This window comes from Myzus persicae, unplaced genomic scaffold (genome assembly GCF_001856785.1).
Source record: "Myzus persicae strain clone G006 unplaced genomic scaffold, MPER_G0061.0, whole genome shotgun sequence".
In the NCBI taxonomy this organism is placed as follows: domain Eukaryota; kingdom Metazoa; phylum Arthropoda; class Insecta; order Hemiptera; family Aphididae; genus Myzus; species Myzus persicae.
The window spans coordinates 175,207-198,529 of record NW_019103144.1 but is presented as its reverse complement, the minus strand read 5'-3'; the positions used below and the strand labels follow the sequence as shown (position 1 = coordinate 198,529).

The window sequence follows — 23,323 nt, the reverse complement described above, 5'->3', positions numbered from 1 at the left end:
CTAACACTATATACCAACAGTTATTCAAAGAGATGTTATATTTTAGAAGTACCTACACTTATTTGATTTACAGCATCTTTTACAGCTAGCTGTAGCTAGCTTTGTGATTCTGCTAGATCACAGCCTAGCTGACTGTTTTATGTAGTGATATTATTTTTTCACCATCTTTAGTAGATATCAGCGCAATATTTGTTTTCTTTATAAGACCCACGAACTTAAGACGTTCGGTATCACTTAGGCTGTAGTCCAAGCTTATAGCAACCAAATTTTCATATTACAAAAATCAGAACATTTATTATACAGACTTCGCTTTCATTTTCTTAAAATAGAAACACCGGTGAATGTTGACAAAAGGTATGATTTAGATTTTTAGAGTGATCGATAACAATTTTATCAGGGAATGAATTTTTTATTAACATTGACTATTGTATTTAAAAACGAAATAAATATACGCAAATTATTTATTTTAAATTATTTTACATTATATATAGATCATTATTTAAATTGCTAATAAACCGAGATTTTTTCATAAAAAAAATGAAACCGGACGTTTCTTCCTCTTCCCGTTTACATATTATAATTATTAATCATACCCATAGATTCTACTGAGTTTTACTATTTATTCTGTACAAATATCAATCAATATTGGCTAATAAAGCTCGGAAAGGACGTTATTGCTTGAGAAATATTGATTCATGCGTTATTGACAATATGAAATATTTTAATATTATGCCAATATCAAATATGAGGTACCTGTTGAATAATTCTATAGCAAACTTAGTAATGTGATAGGATATAAATATATAATATGCCTTAATGAAATTTCCAGATGGCCCGCGCCAAACTAATTATGACCCGGTGGACTGAACAGTAATATAGAACAATGTTTAGAAACTATTCCGACCTGTGAATGTTCAAGTAAAAACTCTAAACTCTAAAATGAAAATATTTTTCATTAATAAATAACCTTTCTTAGTTTCTTCATACATATATAAATATAGATTTTTTTTTCGGTATTCTTTTTATTTATAAGCACATATTATTATTTTGTTCCATATCGATATTTTATTCAAACTATATTTAAATACCTATGCACATTGTATAATATCGTTTATAGTTATTTTATTTATTATTTAATATTATAGTTATTACCACTTGGCAGTCTGCTGTTCAGTTATTGTATGTTGTATGTTGTATGTGTTTGAGCGTTTACATTATAGTGTACCAATGCCCTACTAGTAATTACTTAACATTTTTTTCAATTTACTGTTTTTGAAAAAAGGTTAATGATTCAAATGAAAATTTAGAAATGGGTAAAATAAAACAAATTGAAAGTAATTTTGAAGTAAAACATATCCTAACAATAAAACCTGGATCCACTGTATTTAATATAGAGGGTACATATTATAATCGACAAATTTTAAAACGACTTTTTTGCCAAATATATATACAATATAATTTCGATGCTATAAAAATTACACTAGGTTGAACTAACATCACTAGTTAAGTGGTGTGCAGTATACACGTTATAGTTTGCAAAGGAATTAATCGATCGATTTTAAAATGGCATTTCTCCTTCAAATACACTTAGGTTATAATTTATTTTTATGCTTTAAAAACTACACTAGGTTGAAATAACATTATTGTTTATAAATGGCATGTGTTTTAGTTAACAAAATCGTCAATTGGGTATTGACACAGTCCAAAAAAATGATTATTCGAGAACACATTGAATAGAATGAACATACGTTTGATAAAAATAACATTGTATTTAATCAACATAATATTAAAACAATAAATGTTTGAATTAACACAATATTTTGGTTTTATGCTTAATTGACTTTTATATTTTTTATGTCATTTTGTTTCAATAAAACTAATTATCATGACTTATGAGTCATAAGTTAAGAGGAACAGCGTCATAAATTGTCTCAAAATTGGACATTTTATACATTAAAATCTTCAAACAATTTTTCAAATTTTTCTGATTTTGAAAAATTTTGTCAACATCATTCTAACTTCAAACACTCATAAAAAATTATTATTGCTCAAATTTCTTTACAACCACTAGTAGGTACCTAATAACAACTTACAAAGAACTTCGCATTAAAAGTTTAAGTTTTTTAACCAATCGTACATTTTTTAATCGACTTTTATAGACATTATATTATAATGTATTCAATATTGTTTTATATAGATGTTTTATAGTAATATTATGAATGTATATATTATAAGTTTTATTTAGTTCAACTAAAATTTTTGAAAATATATTTAAAACATTTACCTAATAATGTGGGAAATCTAAAAACTGATGTAGTCTATTATTTTAGTTGTCATTATAGGTTGTATTAGGATATTAGCTTTAAATACCAAAATACTTAATATTCTTACCGATAGTACGAAAACGATTAGTTTAAACGTTGGAATGTTATCCAAACCCAAGAATAACTATTATATTTAAATATTTTTAATGTTGCATATTGTATGTTTCCTTGTGAATCGTTATCGGTTGCCATTAAGTAGATATAATTGAAATTTTGAATTCCTCTTCTTGAATTTACTATACAATTAGTACTTATGTTTACCTATAATTTATTTAAAATCTATTATTCCAAGTATTTTTTAAATGTCTTTGTGTAGAGAAAATTATAATTTAAAAGCATGCCACACTCGCATAGTATGTTGTCTCCGACTTAAAAACTTACAACATAGCAGAAACTGTTTTGCTCGAAATAGAATCACTCAAGCTGTAGTCCAAGCTAAGTAGCCAAATATTCACACTATTAAGGGGAGAAAATTTGCTGTGCAAAATCGTTACTATTTTTTGGATACCACAAATACAAAAAAAGTTATTTAAGTTTGACAAAATGAATTTTTAAACAATAAGAACTTTTCTTGTACTTGTGATATCGAAAAAATGAAAACGATGTTCTCCTCTTAAGTCTTAATAGTATGAAAATGTGGTTGCGTAGCTTGGACTACAGCTTGAGTGGTCCTATACTTCTTGCAAGACAAGTTTTTGCTATGTTGTACGTTTGCAAGACGAAGACACCTCAGTGGGTGTGGAGTTCTCTTAACAATCATACAATAATATAAATCGTTATTATACTTTTGACTATTCTACTATGTCATCACAATTTGAATTTCAATCGCTGGTGAAAATATAATATATGGCTTGAAAATATCTAAGGAGTATAATTAGATGTTGAAGTTTTAAGCCTTAGGTGTTAAAATAAAAACATTATGCATTTCTAACTATAAAATAGTCTACATATTTTAGAGGATTTGACGAATTTCTTAAAATTGTTAAGCTCAAACAAATGTCTATTGGAAATAATTTCGACTTTATACTTTTGATATTTTATAATAGCTGGGGTATAACAAAATGTTTGGAAACTTATTTTCATTACTTTTCATGATTTTTACTCATATATCAACAAACATTCAAAAGTAGAATATTTTAAATAGCCAAAAACAGCACTAAAAGTGTCAAAATATTTCGAAAATTATATCATGACTATTAAGTGCTTATAATAATTATATCATTATTATTTTATAATATTAGCTTCAGATGAATATTTGGTGAAAATGTAAAGTCTTTACAGCCATTGGTGTTTGAATTACGTACAATAAACAAATAAAATAAATTTTGTCAAAAACTGGTTTAACGTAAATATTCCTGTTAATCTCTAAATTTGTTTTTTTGTTTTTCCTAAATTTTAAAGAGTACAATTAATTTTTTATAGATACATTGAAAAAAGCATAATATAAAAATAACATTGGTGGCCAATATTATTTTGATTTTATGGCTGAAAGTATTGAACTTTTATATTAGATACAGAGAGCAAAAAATACTGGTTACATAAAATGCAAATATCATAAATTGTAAACCAATAAAATACATACATCAACTGATTTAAAAAAAAATAGAGCTCTTGAGGGTAGTTCAGAATATTTACTCTCTGCGCATGTAACTTTCACTGTACATGACAGACTACAATGTAATAGCTAAACTTTCATGTAATATTGTATGATATAAAGTACATATAATATTTAAGGGAAAACTACATTCAATTTTAGATTTTGGCCTAAGATTTAAATAATGTTTCTCTCATTTGGGACTCAATTGTAGTTTATTATTGAATTTATGCATCATCTATGTGTATAAATCATATATAATCTATATTATATTATTTATTCACATATTTTATGAATATAATATACGTTTATAAATTACAGTAGTTCAGTTTGTCCACTTTTCTGTTTATCTATTTGAGATTTCTGGACCATGCATCTAAAACATGCAGTGTAGTATATTATTGTTTGCATATTTCTACAGTGTTATATTTTAGATTCTGTGAGCAACGAGGGTCATTTTTCAAGATATTTCTTATTGGATTTCAGGAAATTCGTGAATACCATTGAAAAAATATGATAGAAAGGGCCCGTTTTTATGGCTTAAATAAATATTATGGTACCATTGGCTTTTGCGGAATACGAATTTTGTTTTTCGAAGTCTACTATTTTTATTATTTTTAAATCAGTTTAAATATAAAAGGCAGTTTTATTTTGAACAACAGTCAATATGGTAAGACACAGCATAATAACATACTATTATTACTACTGTAACATTTATTTTAAATCACTGCACAATAAAAAAAAAAACAATATGTTATCTAGTTAAGTACATCATTCTATTATATTATCATACCCTCAGGAGACGTAACGCTACTGGCTTTCTCAAACCCCGAATATCCTGGGAGTCAATTTACTGCGGAAAACGTCCCAAAAGAATGTTTTTATCGCTAGGTAAATTACCTCTATTACAGTCAGTTAGTCAGTTCTGGATTAAGTGCAATTCCTAGGCCCTAGCAGATATTGGGTCCTAAGTTTCCAACAAATTCATATCATAAAATATTGTACCTATTTATATTAATTATAGCAACATTATCCCCCCTTCCTCCTTCACCGTCTAAAAAGTAGACAAGTTGGTATTCACTCTGCTGTACTACAGTCTACAGTAATCGATTGAACCTCGTCATTGAGTAAGTACTGTAATAATGGGTGTTTTAAATTTGAATTCATTGCATCTGAAAAACAATTCGAAGCGGAAACATAGAGGTATATTATGTTATCGTATATTTTTATTACTATTATTAATTTTAATATTTTAGCAATTTATTTTACTATTAATAAAATAACTTATTTTTGTGAAAACATTTCATTTAAAATATCAAATAATAAATTATGAATATCCAATATTGTCAAAATATGAAAGAGTAAAAAAATTACTTTACCGTTAGAGCCTATACACCTATATAAAAACCTCTAAGGCGCTTAATGAACTTCAGTAACGTTAAAATACTTATTTGCGTCTAGTGACATAATATAAAATCAATAAATTTGGCTACATTAAATAGTATTAGTTTAATAATTATGTATATTATATTATATTATAAACTAGAGTTAAAACCTGAAAGTAGTCAAACTTAGTTTTAACTAAACAAAACAACTTTTCACAAAACAACATTTCGTCAAAAACTGATTTTGACTAGTTAGTAATTAAAATTAGAAATAACCTCAACCTTAAATTTTTCGAATGAAAAAGCTAGTTTTGACTGAAATGTAGGTGTAGAAACTTAAGAGTAAATATAATATAATATTAGTTGTTAGTTATTACATATTATTATATGTATAGTTATTAGTTGGTAATCATCAGTAAACATGGTTTTAGGTTTGAGTTTATTTTTTGCACAGAATAATTTATTCTTAGTAGGTTAGGTTCTTAGTATTTAATAACTCAAAAAGTACCATTATAGTTAGACGAGTTCCGACAGTTATATACATCCCTCCACTATGCTTCAACAAAAGCATAGACGGGGCTAGAAGTCAAAACGAGGCTTTGCAAAAAATCATTCATGCGCAACAAATCACTACTTTTACAAAAAGAATCATATATTGTGTAACTCTAATTGCCAAGACAGTTTACCTTGCCCCAACAAATGTTCACAACCTATTCCAAAAGTTAATAAATGTCTATAACTTGTAATTAAAGATCAGTTTTTGCATATAATGCGTGTTGATATTTTCAACATCATATACATACAAGTTAATGAGTGTCCACAAATCATTACTTGATTGATTTAATATCAAAATTGTATACTGCTTATTTTTGCATATTCTGACGTTTGTGCATGTTCTGCATTTTTTTCCATATTTTAACAGAAAACCGTACGAATATAATATACCAAACAATCCAAAAAGGAGTTAAGGAAAAAACAGATTATAGGTACGTTTATGATATCAAATATTTTAAGTCTCAAAGAATATTTGAATGCTAAAAATAGGTTACTAAACATAAATAGTTTGGTTGTACAAGTTAGTCTTTTGTAGACTCGTTAAAAATTTTAGAACGAGTGGAAAACTCTGTCAATGAACTTCCTACTAGTGCAAATATTACAATAATTATAACAAAATGTAATTATAAGTTACAATAATATGTATTTATTTCCACTTTTCTCTAGGAAGTAGAAAATAATAAAATATAGTCTTAACTATAAAGATATAAAAATTACTTCTGACAATTTTCAATAGATAAATACAGTTTTTAAGATTAACACAAGGTTTCTTATAAGTAGGCTTTGTTGCAGCCAAAAAATTGTAAAACATAAAATGCACTATTTTTTTTTTATAGATACGACATTTGAATTCTGAAAAAAATGACAAAATTGGATATTCAAACAAAAAATAACGATTTCAGTTGAAAAATATTCACTGGGACTGAGACTAATACCTTTAATATTATATATCACTATGCTGTCTATAGTCTATACTCGATAAATTTTTCGAAATATTTATATTAATTTCATAATATTATATTGCCTAAATAGTCATGAGCTTTAATAATCTATAAAAATAATTGTTCTCTTTGAAATAGTTGTAAGAATAGCTTTGTAAATTTGTATTATATTTTATACTATATTGGGTATTTATTTATTATTAATTTTATTGTAATTATTTTAATATTCATATTAAAAATATTTTTTTTATAGATTTAAGTGAAATTGTAATTTATTTTGATTTAATACCATTTTTCCACATGAATATTGAATATATCAATATCATATCCGTACAATTTGAAAAAAGAAATGGCTGATGATAATGAATAATGATATATTTTTATAACTACAAATAGCTGGCAATAGTTATTTGCTATACATATTTACGTAATATTATATAGTTATGTAAACAATAGTAGTTACATATCCATTCGAATTGATTTTATTTTTATTTTTTGTGACTAAATAAGTTATAACCTAATGACATAATATGTTGATTGTAAGTTACTACAATCGTCTATCATGTATAAACAACAATTTTCAGTGATTGTAAGCACGGATGTTACCAAATGTTGTATTCAGTATTTACCATACGCATATTTGACTCAAAAATAATTGAAATTTCTCGGGACTTGGATTATACTGTTTTTGTTCTAAAAAATATTAACATTTACTTTATACCCATAGGAAATCAATTTCATCAAATGCCATCCATGTTGTTGTTATTTTACAGATGTTTGCTAGTTGAGTACTCGCAAAAGAGAAATTTCAAAGATGGAATGTTCAAAGAACCATATTTGGTTTGTTCAATTTCTAATATCAATAAATAAAGACCATATTATATAGGTTTATATAGGTATATAACCTATGTGTTCAACCTTTGAAATAACATGATCAAAGTCTGAAAAATAAATATGAACACATCATAGTAAAACACTAAAACCAATAACTTTTTCGCCACTACACTTTGAACCTTAAACTGAGTTGACGAGTTGTGTTTTGTTTATTTTATTTTATTCTGTTGAAAAATAATCTAAGATGTCGGTAGGTTAGGTTATTATTTAAAATATACATCATTTTAAATTCATGCAGTTTGTATATTATATATTATGTTCATTAACAAAAGCCGAGAACATAATATGATAATCATCTATAGTTTTACTTTAAGTTACAAAAAAATAATAACAGACAACAGTAAATATAATTTTTGAATGAATTATGTCAGTAATATTTTAAATGTAATTATTGTAAAATATGTCCAGTTTAAAAATCAAATACCTGGTACATTACTCTCCGTTTAGCAATTAGATGAGTCGTACTGTATTTTATTGTTTCTTTGTTTTCTTCGTGTATCGTTTTAGTAATACTGCGTAATACACTTATACCCACCGAGTCACCATATCAATGAACTAAACGAAAATTATGTGTCACGTGATGATTTTTCGCAAATTGGGCACCACCCACCAATCATCAGCATTGTTTTAAAATAATACCTACAAGTTTACTCGATTATGTAATTTACACATTATTTACAATAAATTGCATATTATAATATTATATTATTATTATACATTCATGTAAAAATGTATACTATATATTATAATATACATAAAATGTACGTAATATATATTATGTAGATATATACCTATTATGATATTTCTCATTTATTCTTTATAATATAGGTAATATTATTTTATTGCACAAAATATATGTTTGAATATTGGTAAAACACGATTCAAGTATTATAATATAGTTATTAGTGTTTATTATAGATATTCCTCAGTTATTAAGTGTTTGTAGTATTCTAGAATATAATATGGTTCTCGTTATCTATAATTAAAAGGAAAACGCTGACCTTCACCTAACTGGACTGAGTTTATCGCAGTTTTTTTCAAATCAAATGTGTAGAGTAATATTGATGATATGCACGATGTGTCGATGTAACGACGTTAACCTAATGAATACCACCTATGTTATACTTATTTTGATTTACATTTTAAAATAAAATGAGTAATGATGAGTAACTAAAATAGTAAAATGTTATGTTAAGGTATAAGGTACATCGTATATGAATAAAATTGAACGAACACGAAGGTATATTAATTATTATCCTTAATAATCATTACCTACCGTGTGTCTTACTGTAATTTCTAGAATTGTTATTTATCTTGATTACAATGAGTGGTTAAAAATAACGTACTTTCAAATGATTAGATGCCTTCTTCCTTTTTTAGTCTTTATGCAGTTGGTATTTTAAATTGCAGTATATGAAAACCTTCATAACTGTATTTTAAAAAAACCATAATTTTATTATTAATAAGTAATAACTATATTTCATGATTTGAATTGAAACTTGTATGTATTCCAAGACAGCTAAATGTCTAAAAAATGTTTTTTTATTTAATCATTATGTAAAGAAAGTAAGGTGACTATTTAATCATTTTTTTAATGGACCACGAGTTACTAAATAAATTCAATTGAACATTTTAATATAATTTACCTCTACAACTAGAGAATTGGATATAAAATGTTTTAAATTAAAAAAAAAAGTGTATAACAATAATACAATATATTACATTACAATATTCTTACTTCGAAAGTTGTCAAACAATATACATTGTGTTAGAAACTTACAAAAGAAACAAAAAAAAATACGTATTTTTACCTCAATAATTACAATACGTGACCTAAACGTTGGAAACAATTATTATTATTTTTTGGTTATACTATATTGATCATCAATATTTTCATATTATGATTATAACAACCTACGCCATCACGTCCATAATTATCAATTATTTATTCATCATAATAAATAAATATCTAAAACACCTTAATACTTACATAAAAATATTAAAAATACAATTATACCGATATATTATTCTTTTACAGAAATGTACATTTCAACATTTGTAGCAAATGATTTTTTTCACTTATTGTAATTTAATTTGTATAGTTTTACTATAGGTATTAACATAGGTACCTACTAAGTTCCAATCTATTATATCACAATATTATAGTAATTGGATAAATGTATGAGTTGTGGACACATTTTTCACATTTTTACAGAATTTTATGATAATTTCATAAACGTCCGTACTTTTGATTCTGCACGGAGTGATGAATGTATTGATTTTACAATGATGTGTGTTTTAGATTCTGAACGGAGTGATGAATGTATTAATTTTAGAATGATGTAAGTTTTTTTTTGGTGTCCGTCATCACCTTTTGGAATAGTAAAAATGCTTCTTTAACAGCATTATCTCTGGTAGCTCCCTACAAGGGTCAAAAGTAAAATGTTAACAATAATTTTCAAAAGCGTCAAGAAATACAAACCAAAAATTAAGGAAGAATCGAAATGTTGAAGCAAAACTAGTTTTCATTTCTATGTACCGTAAAATTGTCGAATTATTGCGATTCTGTTTGAACTATTTATAGGAATAAGACAATTTCAAGTTTTATTAGTTTTTTTTGTAAATTATTGTCGATTAAAAATGATGTGATGGGTCAAAAATTTGAAAATGGAATACAATGTTCGTCATGAGTTTTTGTTGGTTGAAAATAAAAAAAAAGTTGAAAGTAAATACACAATACATTTTTATGAGCGTCTGAAGTTAAAATGTTGGCAAAGTTCATCAATACCACTAAAATTGGCTAAGTATTTCTAGTTAGAAATTCATGAAAATTGTTCCATGTTTATCTAGGATTTGAAATTTTATACAAGACTCCCCTTAACGTTTCTATATATAAATAAAAATATATATTAAATATATATTAGTTTTTTTAGGATCGTTTAAAGTTGGACATTGGATATTCTAAATTAAATTAACAAATTCTTATACACGAATTTCTTATTTTGTTGTTATTAACCTAACCATAGGTACTTGAAATTTTCATCAAATATTTATTTAATACAAATATTTTTATTTTTGTGTATGATACAATTTTTAAAATATTTGACACGTTTTGACCTATTTACAGACATTTTAAATTACAAATTTTTTTTTTAGTTTTTTTATTCTATAAGTGTCAATTAAATTTTATTCTTTGGGTCAAAAAGCTTGAAATTTGTACACAAGGTTCCTTATAAGTATTTTTAGTATCAGTTGATAAATATTCATATATTAGTATAGAATTAATAAAGATCCACAACAATGATTTTTTTAATAATTATTTGAAGTTCAAATTTCGACAACTTCAAAATCTCAACACATTTTTAAAGTTAAGGATTGAAAATTCAAAACAAGGATAATAAATCTCATAAATATTTCTACTGTAATTGAAAAGTCTATAAAATATATAAACATAGTTCTTTTTTACACTAATTTTAAGTTCAAATTTCGGGCGAAATTACAATTAAAAACTAAAAATAACGAGTTTAGTTTTTGTTGTAACTTAAACGTATATTATTCGTAGATACTTGAAACTTTTTTACTTTTAACTTTTCATTATTACATTTCATACACACACTGACATTTTTAAAAATAATTTTTTCGGTAAAAATTAATTTAACCTACCGCAGTCTAATAGGAAAATAAATTATTTTAATCACAATAATATCGTATAATATACTAAGTAATTAAATATTATAGGCTGACAGTTTTTGCTCAGGATCACTTTTCGTATACAATGATTATTGAACTTAAGACTAACACATCCATCTCTCTAGAGTCTAGATGCTTTTTAAAAATATAGTAGTTACCTACTTTGTACTTAGAAATAGTGAAATAATAAAAATTTACTTTCCCATATTGAAATGCTTGGTTTAAGTTCTTTTATTTATGTATATACTTAATATTTAATAGATAATTTTGTGTGTAAAATTATATTAATTTAATCGTTTTATATTATGTAAAAAAACATTGGTAAATACGAAGTAAACTTTTATAATCTGTCTTATTAATAATAGTATTTTCACTAATCTTAGTATATTATACTAATAAATATTATATTATTACATATTATCCAAAAATTATAATGAAAAAATTAAGTAGGTCCTCGTATACGGTTACATTCAATTATCGATTCGATACGGGTTGCGATTTTGACAGTCCATTTTTCCAGCGAACAAATTTCATCAAAAAAATTTGTGCCGTGACCAGGATTCGAACCTGGGTTATTGCGGCCACAACGCAAGGTCCTAACCACTAGACGATCACGGCCGGTAAGGAATCGATAAAATAAAGGCTATATGAAATATTATATAATATAATGATTTATGATAGACAATCAGTGCACTTAAACGTAGTATAATATGTATAATATTATACTACCTATATTATAAAATTGTTTGTAATATCATTGTAATAAGCTGATAAAATATTAAACTATAACGTGAAAAACGTAAATTCGGTAGGAAAAAATATTTTTTTTCTGATGACAATAAAACTTATTAGTAGGTAGTACCTAGTACCTACTAGGTAACTATCGAAGATAAAATTGTTTTATTTGAATGGCTTTCTTGATAATAAATTTAAAATAATAAAATATCGAACAATTACAACAATTACAACAATTTACAAACACAAATACATATATTTATTTTATTCTATACTGCCTTTAAAATGTACACTTACCGACTTACCTATCTATTATATACCTAGACCTCTCGTTTAAATTAAATCAAGCGTACACCATAGTTGGTATAGGTAGTAGGTAGGTACCTACTTGTATTATATGTATTCTTATACATAAAATTCCCGATTTAATATTGTATTGCTTCTATATAATTTACTTTTTGATACTTTCTACAATCTTATAACTTTATAAGGTTTGAAGTTAACTCAGACAAATGTAATTTTAAAAGTAATAAACTCACTGTCGAAAATAGGTGGGATGGGCTTGGAAAGATTTAGGACTTAGACCCACTCAAGACTTTATGTCACTAAAAAATAAAGTATTCACGTCCTCACTACTCACCAAGTAGGTGCGTTGATTTTTATGCAATTTTAAACTTTTGGATTTTTGTTATTAGATAATTTTTACAAAGTATTGTAATATAGTTTTTGTTTCTAACTAATGACAACAATTTGTTTTGCATTTATCTGCATATTTTTGCATATAATATTTCGACAATAACGTTTTATGCATAATACATATTGAAGTGAAATTAAATTATAGGTATTACCTTAGCTTCTTTTATCAAAATCCAATAAAGTTGTAAAATAATATTTTGTGAGTAGAAAATTCCAATGAATAATACATTTTGTCAATTGCAAAACCATCGTTTTTTGGTAAACTGTAAAATGTCAAAATTATCATTTTCTAACAAGAAAGAGTGAAGTTTCTTGTTCATAATCTCGCTAAACAATTTCATAAAAAAATGATTTTATATTTGTTTTAATTAAGTACTTACCTCATTAATATGTTTAGTTAATTTTCATATCTATATTTAATAAATTGGTAATTATTAAATCAACGATTTAATTTTGTACATTTGTTTTTAACACCTAACACCCGGTATTCTTACATATATTATATAGCTATATTTCAATTTATTTTTGAACATTTTTATGATTTTTATTGTATATTTTATAGCATACTGTGATACCTTTTAGTGAATAAAAAAACCTAATTTCTACTGCACATAAGGTAATTAAAAAAATTAATTTAATTTGGTTTTCTTGGTATACCAATTAATACAATTAATACTTAAAATACTTTTGATCGTCGATGTATAATCACAGACAATAGGTGATAAGAATAATAATATTTTAGTTGTATATTAAGCAGAAAATTTGGTCAAAAAATAATATATTATGACTTGCCCGTGTCATATTTTACTACGTACCTACCTTATTGTGAGTAATTATGATAACTGCATGTGTAAGGTAAATAAATTATATGTAAGCATTTTGGATGGTGTTATCCACTAACTGTTATCAATTTGTACCAATATTTTTGAAATGTGTTTGTAATTTTCACCAAAATAAGGATACCCGTGTAATTTACTCCAAAATTAAAATCGATTATTTTTCTAATGGGTACCTAGTAGAGTAAAAGATTTTGAGATATGAGAAACTAATAGAAATAACTAATGACTTGTACTGGTTTTGCTTCAGTTTTTCGTCATATTAAATTCAGGAAAAAAATTATTGGTTATTATATTTGCGCCTAATAATGGCCAACTATTACCATGGTATATTATAATATTATTAACTTACTTGGTATAATAATAATTAATAATTATATCAGTTCACATAAGACTTTTCCAAGTTTTATTAAATTTAAGTATTTAATTGGTATAAGTATGAGGTATGTAATGTAATATTATTTATGTGTATTGATACACTGCAGATATATTTTATTATGCGATGCTAAACGATGATAGGCGAATAATCTAGGTATTTGCTTGTTTGCCATTAGTGGAAAAAAAAACAATTTACCACTGGCAGTGAAACTGCATTAGAGCAATAATAATTATTAATTAATACTACTACTAATAAATTAGCCAATTTTCTTCATACAAAGACCCTGACGTATGTGATTATAGCCATTTTCAAAGACCAACTGACACAACATTATACTTAGGTATAATAAAAAATAAAATATTAATTGAGTAATTCAATGTAATATAATGAAAATTCTACATAAATATTTTTTCCAATGAAAAAAAAGTAACTGGCTAATAACCACATAGTTGATGCCATAGGAAAATTAATAATAATAAAAAAACTAATAATATCTAAGATTTATTAAGTATTTAGTCTATTAGCGATACTATTATAATTTATAATATTATAGTGAGTATATATTAGTCTTACATTAAATTATATACTATTATTATAATTTATAATATAAACATTTTTAAAACGTATTAATCACGTGAGCAATCATATTATCGTCATCGACGTTGCGCAACACTGAACATGTTTTAAATATTCCATATAATTCGGGTAGCTACATTAAAAATATAATTATTAATTAGGTATAATAAAAATAATTATGGACTTTTCCACGAAATATATAAAACATCCTATCTAATCATTAAATATCACATTGATAAACGTGAATGTAGACAGTTATTTCTAACGTAAATAAATTATTATGAGTTTGTGAAAAGATGTTAACATACCATTGAGTTTAACAGCATACCCTGTATGGCTGTATGGCGTATGCAATATATTGGAACACATTATTATATATCCTATATAAAAGTCACACTGCGATATGCGATGTTTTGTTCTAATTTTTAAAGCATGTAAATATGCGATGTTCTAGAGATGCCAAACTTTGAGGGATATCACTTATGGGAAGTTGAAATGAAACATCCATAGTACATCATCGGATTGCGATGTCTCTAAATCGTTGGGTGATATACATAGATTATCGCTTGAGTATCACATACATCATTTACAGGACGTTTTGTTCTACCTTTTTTGTGATGACTCAATAGTGGCATTTATGTAACATTAAAATACTGTCACAATTTATTATAGCATTATTGTTACATATTATACATACATGAACAATAATTACATAAAACATATCATTATAATAATAATAAACAATATATTGTGTTTAATATAATACTGTACATTGTATATAATATTTATTATGTTACCGCCAATGTCAGAAATCAGGTATATTCATTGTGAAAGACATTAACACCAAAATAAGATAAGTAAAAAATAAATCGTATCATGCAAAAGCGCGAAATTCCCAGATAGGTACCAGACAAAATTATTATCTAATTTATTATAATAGAGCGTCAGGGTTTTGTCTTATAACTTATAAAATTTTATTGTTGAAATGTACTTACCACCTACTACCTAGTATACCTATACTTAGTAAGTAGACATTACTGTAGAATTCTGCGTAACCTATACAAAAAATTAATTTTATAAAAACAGTTATAAATGAAGACATTTTATTTAATGAATAAAAATATAGGTTGTTGAAAGAAATAGCTAGTGGTTATATCTTTATTGATTCTAGTACATACCTTTCAGAATTTAAGTTAACATTTCTGATAACGATATTATAAGAACTGAATAATATGTAGCTTAATCATAGGAATTTAAATAAAGAATAATTTTACTATGTTGCTTATTACTCAACTCATATAAACATATTACATATTAATAGTAATTGATGCCTTACTAAATTAGAAAGTAAAAAAAAAATTTATTTATGAACTCTTCTCTTATGAACTTGAATTATTTAAATTGTAATATTAGGTACCTATAGCTATTATTTTATCATCATGATTACAATTTTCCGATTGTTTATTATTTATTGACGATTTTAAATATTTTGAATAATATATAAAATATAATTAAAAAATCATCCATTACAATGTTAGTATAATATTATATAAAATAATAATATTGGTAAGTACAATTTATCAATATTTTTTTATATATCTTTGGCGCTTTTGATATGTAGTGTATTCATTATTATTTACAATGTTTAAATTTTCTTGGCAATGTTGACGTCTAACGATTTTACAAATGCTGTGTGAAATGCATTTAAATTAAATTTGATTTTATGTATAGAAGTGGGAAAAAAAATTAAAGTAATTCTGTTGTGGTTCTTTATTATTAAAATCAAAAATCAATTAAACAATAAATACAATTTTACAATAATATTTCTTTTTATATTAATTCAATTTCATGATTTGTTTAAATTATTCATAAAATTTAAAAAAATAATGTTCAAATGAGTTATTATCATTATGTCAATACTAATATTTTTAATACTAAAAAAACTAATGAAAAGGAGGTAACCGCACTACTATTTAATTGCATGAGTCGAGTATAAGTACCTCAGTTAAAAATAAATCTCGTTCACATTTCTTGTGTCTGATTTTATTCAATTCATTCCTTAATTTTAACAATTAATAGCACTCGATATTTTGTTTTCATTTTATCTAACTTCCTTATTGTAACTTACTATAAATACAGTTTGTAAATAAACCTCTTTTGGGTAGGGAGACACTATTCCCATTCTGTTTTTCACATATGTTTTTTCCTATAAAGTTATTTGTCTCAATACTATTTTTCCCACAAGTTATTTTCACATACCATTTTTTCCAAAGGTTCTTTTTTGGAAAAGATCTTTTTAAAATGTTTAAGTACCTACGTATAATAAAAAAAGTATTATAAATAAAATATAAAATTGTATAAACATTTTAAATTATGACCAATAGCTGTGAGGTTTGCAATAATATTGCTATTAATAAATTGTTAAAATTCTAAGATTATAAATTATTATACAAATTATCAAAAAAATGTTAATTTTAAAATGTACTTATAAGTATAATAGTAGTATAAATAAATAAGTGTTTTAAAATTTAAAATTATGACCAATATCCTTGAGGTATCCTAGCTATTATGTCATTGTTATTAATAAATTCGTCATACTTGGAGACAATAATATTAAATATTCGTTCCTCTACATTTAGTCGTACCATATTACGACTTTTCCTTATTTTTCGTTGATTATTAGTTCTTGCCAATCGTTGTAGTACTGTATGGTATAATGGTTCCATAATTGCATACGCGTACCACTAGTCTAGACTATTATCTTAATGACATGACATTACTACACTACAAATGGCTCAAATTAGATTAGGATTTTTTTTATTTTTTTAAAAATCTTGAATTTGTAAAAATATATGTCGGGAGAATGTTTTTACGGTAAATATTGAATTTGGAGAAATTAAATTGGGAATATCAGATTTGGGAAAGGTTAGGTTCGGAAAAATTTATCAGGGAAAACGGATTTTGAAAACTGTACTACAATCCTTATTTTGTAATAATAAGAAAAATAAAAAGAAAGATTTATTGCTTTCAACAATAATATTATGCTGTTATTATTATATTAGTATATTTCAATTATTTAGAAAAGTATAGGTACTAAGATGCTAGAAGATATTTTAAAAGTAATAATGATTAGATCAATTTCTACGATCTATCGCAGAAGCCAAATTTAATATTGAAGCATTATAAAATTATGTTAAGATGAAAGTTTCTACGATTAATAGGTACTTTTAGAATTACTTAAACAACTAAAATCGTTCGTTGAAAAATCGTAATTGTTGAGTCAATATTCAATCAACTGGAATTAAACTTCAGAAATTCGTGAAAAATATTTGTGTAGTTTCTCTTTTATTTTTTTTTTTTACAATAAATTATAGTTAGCAAAGCTAACTTTTTATATTGAACTTTCAAACTTAAAGTACGAATATTAAATATTTTATGCATTTTATACTATAAAATAATTTGCAAAATATGTTGCTGATTTTTGTGAATACATTTACTAAAAAATCTTATGAGATATTAAGAATTTGTGTATTTTAATTTGTATATTTTGATATTACGAGAAAATTTGTATTAAATAGTAGGAAATAGCATAAAATTAATCAATTTATGTTTTCGAAATTAAATTGTTAGTATAAAATATGAAAATATACCAAAAAGTTCATAAAAAAGAATCAAAAATATTTTTAAATGAAAATACATAAATTGATTTAAATTAAAATATCTAAAATCGTTGAATATGCTTATAAAAAAAAATCGTGCCATATATGTTTAATGTTCAAATGATAAAAATGTTCCTGGAACCTAGCTTGTATTAAATTGTCAAACCTTATTTGATAGAGAGAAAAAACGTTTATCATTAGGCATTTACAAAAAAAAACATAGTATATAAATAAATCCGTTGCCGCTGTCGAGGCACAGAGCTAAGTAAATTTAATTTAAAAGACGACCGACTCGTATTTAAACCCATGCCATTTTACGAAAAATGTCCAACCTCGCTGCACAATAAACTAAAGAACTGATTGACTTGAAATTTACAAGGGTTGATCAGTATGCTACGTGAATAATACTTTTATAAATTTCAAGTTGATATGAGCATTACAGCCTGAGTAATATGCAAAAGTATTTATAAAGCATAATTATTATTGATCGAAACGCTATTTTGTTCAACAATTTAACCATGTATATTATGTAGTAGGTACGCCCGCCGCCACGTTTATGCTGGCCGCCTGGCGCCTATAATATTTCTCCTTCCAAGCAAACCGGACCAGCGAGCAGCGTTTCGGTTGCAATCGCTATTTAAACAGTGAGTGGAGGTAACACCGACTCGTTTCGTGCTTCCGTTGTCTAGTCAGTCTACATGCATTATTTTATTTGTCGCCGTCGCTCAGTGATTTGCCGCCTAATTTACCCCATAATACAAGTATCATTCGCCAAAGTAATAAATGGATTAGATGTGATGATACAAAAATGTATTATGAACAATGGCTCTAACGTGGAGCTAAAGATGTTTTAGGCTAATGAATAATGATATCGACAATTTAAAAAAAAATGAATGATATCCCAACAAAAATACTCCATCAACTACTTGTAAAAACCTCGATGAAAAAAAAAACTCTATTAAGAATAATCGCAATATCAAAAAGAGGCTAAGTAATTTCTAAACCAATAGTATAGAAATTGTTTATAGTTGATTGTACTTGATGAAGTCCTGCCACAGTTTAATACAAAAAATTTAACTTAGCTCGGCGACTACTCATAGTAGGTAATTAAAATAGTGTTATGGTAATATTTTCATGTACATTGTATTATATCTTTAGTTGTAGTAGTAAATATTAGTAAATATTTAAGAGCTAAATTAAATTTTTTGTATTAAATTATCGCTCTACTTTATCAAATATAAGCAATTATAAGCAATTTCTATGCTAATGAATTTACAAATTACTTAGCCCTTTTTTTGTATTCCCAATTTTATAACAAGAGATTTTTTTTCTTAGATAAGTTTTCATACGTAGTTGATGGAGTGTTTTTGTTGAGATAAATACAACTTGAAAAAAGTCAATATATTTTTAAAAGTATAATGTATGACGTATGTAGAAAATCATAATAATATAAACATTTAAACATGTATCATACTTAAACTGTTTAGTATAAATCTTTAAAATGTAATGTATTTCAGAAACGCCAATAACCTTAGAAGTTGAGTTGTAAAAATAGATTTAAAAAAGAAAAATGTGCTTGTTGCAATAGTACCTGAGGATGAAGTGAAACTACAATACAACTTTACAGAGGGTATGCCAAAGAAGCAAGGCCGGCCATTAACGAGTTAAAAAGTTAATTTAATTTAAACTTTTTAACTTAACTAGTTACTTTTGGATTTTCATTAACTTAACTTTTAACTTACTAAATTTATTTTGTTTTTAGTTTGCCTACATTTCACTATTTCAGTTTTTTTCGTTTTCATATCAAAAATATTTACCATGAATTGTTAAAAATTAAAAGTTTTATATTTTTCGTATCACTCTGTACTGTAAAGGAACACCCTGTATACATACACCAGAAAATATTTTATGATCAAAGGTTTTATGTTCTTAATTAATTTTATCGAGTAACAATATTAATATAGACATATTGTATATATAATATAGTATATGGCTATAAAATGTTGTGTACTATTGTTATCTACGCATAACGTCATAATTTCGGAAAAAAAATAAATACCAACACTATAAAGTCTAAAAATTAATTAAAATAATAACAAATGATCGATTCTACGATTTAACTCAGAAAAAGTATGACAAACAAAAAAAAAAGAATACATCATTGAAAAATCAATACTTTATTTCGCTCCACTCTAAAATTTTAAAAATGGGAAAGTCAATTTCAAGTAAACTTTATGGGATTTAGTTTAGATCTATATTCTATTTACAGAAAAGTTATATCGCTTTATTAGTTTAGTAAGTATAATATGATGGCCGATGCCCGATGGGTATTTATTGGACCTTAGAACAAAGTTTCGTCTATTTGCACCCCCCCTCAGGACAAGCCATCGATTTGAAACATTGTAAATAATATGAGATACAACGAATGTCTAACATAATATTTGCAGTGGTCATATAACATATATAATATCCCTATAACTGCATATTATATAATATTTATTTGAAACTATATGGCTAAATATAACTAATATAAACAAAAAATTCTAATATATGACGGCGAAGGTGAATAAAAGCGACATGGATACCACCAAATGTATAATATTGATCTCATACAATTCCAAGTTGCACTATGGCCCTTATGCCATCGCCACTGTATGGCGAAGCCACGGACTGAAGTCTTATAGCCAAAAATGTATTTATTAATTATTTATAATATATAATATATAGGAGAGCCCCAATTCAAATAATATGTAAACTGCACCAAAACAAAAAATCTAAAATATCTAACAATTTAAAACAGAAAAAAGTGAAAATAAATATGCAGATATACTTACCTATATATGCATATAGCAATCTTAAGTTCCCTATTTATAATATTTTTATTGTAAAAGTGGTTCGATACCGATCATTTTTATTATTTGGCATTATAAGCAATTTTTTATACGGGTGTGTACGTGTTGTGTAAATACGTATTTAGTTCGTGATTTCATGTGTATGTCATGTATTCGTGTGTGACTGTAGTGTAAAAAAATAGCTGGTAGCTTACACATGTGCATGCCACATGTAAATAGTAAGGTACAAGGTATAATAGTAGGGCCACGGCCCTTAGATGCCATGTTGGCGCCAATGTTGGAAAACGCTGTATAAATATTACTCAGTAACTTAACGCTAAGCTAGATTTACAACTGCGTTTTGTGTCATGTCATGTTGATCAAATAGCATTCTAATAAATTGAACTAGGTAGGTACTTAACTTATTTTGGTATCGTGTGAATAACCTATTTGCAACCAAGTAGATGGGTAAATCAAGAATTTGCTACAGGTCGAATTTGAAACCAATATGACTAAACTCATAATATTTTATAGTTTATACTTAAAGGTATTCGATACTAACCGTTTTTAAGGATTTCAAAGAATAGACAATTTTCTATTCGGGTGCGTTAGTGGTGTGTAAGTCTGTGCGTAGTTCGTGATCATGTGTGTCATGTGTGACTACATATGTTGTACACGTGCATGCTACATATAAATATATCACGTTAAACGAATATAATTATTTTGTTTGAATTTGTAAATCTTTTTTTTTTCACTCTTAATTTAAGTTAAAACAATATTATTATGTCAATGATTTAAGTGATTTATTTGTTTATACCCCAAACAAGTTTAAAAGTTAAGTTAAATTATTCATAACTCTGCAAGATTCACAAATGGTTAAAAAATTAAAATTGTCTTCAAAAGCCATAATTGGTCATAGCTGTGACAATAGGTTTGAGGTGAGTTTTGCATTAGATTTATTATTTTAGTTAAAATGTTAAAGCCTGATGACATTTTTAACGACATTAGAACGATACTAAGTCTAATACTTATCTACTTATAAGTTATAACTTTTAATTCGAAACGTACGTCAATGATTTATAAAACAAAATTGTTTTCTTTACAGATAAATGCCTAATTTGTCGTATGTACACGAACCATGATATTCAAATACGATGCAACAGGCATAACAGAATAATACAATTTCTTTAATTTGCTTGTATAATTTAATAGATAGGTGCATTTTTAAAAATAAGTTTATTATAAAGATTATAATACTACAACGAAATACATAATAAATATACGATGTAATTATAGATAACAAATAACTATATAATCAAGATATTGAATAACATTTTTAAAAATATATTTGAATTCGTCACGAAGTGTACATGAATTTATTTTAGTCTACCTAATTAATTATTATTTTTTTTTTTTGATTTTCTTGCTTCAACATTATATTTCAAAAATTTAAGTATTAAAAATTTAAAAATTTAATTTTAAAAGTTGAATTTCCAATAAGTCTAAAAAGTTGTTACGAATTCTATTAAATTTTTAAAAGTTTTATACGATATTTATGATAGCCGGTATAATTTTATAGACATAAGGCTTTGATAGAAACTAGAAACAGCTGTGGTCGACCCCAATTAAAGCGTATAGGTTTAGATAATAATTAAAAATAATAACAATTGATAGCTCATAATATTTAGAAAAACAAAATTCGAAAACTACAAGCTGTTCGTTGAGACCAAAAAGTTAGAGATATAATTGTTATATGAATTCGGAATAGTTTCTGTATTACAGTATAATATTATACCCACTACTATATATATTTCTGGTCTTATGATGAAAAGATATAACTGTTGCGTCATTGGAATTTGGGACGACCCTCGTGTAAATCACTGTCACCTAAGAATTCGGGAAACATAAGATTACATGTTCGAGAAGTAATAATAATAAAAAAAATCCATCTTCGAAGTAAAAAAATAAAAAAAAGACTTTCAAACAGACACGGTTCTCCTTTTACAATTATAATGGAACGACTTACTATAATATTATATCGATACGATCAGTGCAGTATAAGAGTGTTACATACGTGTACATCACGTGTAACATTTTATATCGTGTAGCTCGACCGTGATTTTAGGGTGGCCTGTGAATGAATAATAATAATAGTAATAATAATAATAATAATAATAATAATAATAATAATAATAATAATAATAACATCTAATGCCATTAGGTTCCCA

General features: G+C 25.6%; 1 non-coding gene across 1 annotated transcript; it reads right to left on the bottom strand.

The window, feature by feature from the left end:
• Nucleotides 1-11,929: 11,929 nt before the first annotated feature.
• Trnah-gug lies at nt 11,930-12,001 on the bottom strand. Its single transcript has one exon. It is a non-coding gene; the product is annotated as a tRNA-His (tRNA).
• Nucleotides 12,002-23,323: the final 11,322 nt, after the last annotated feature.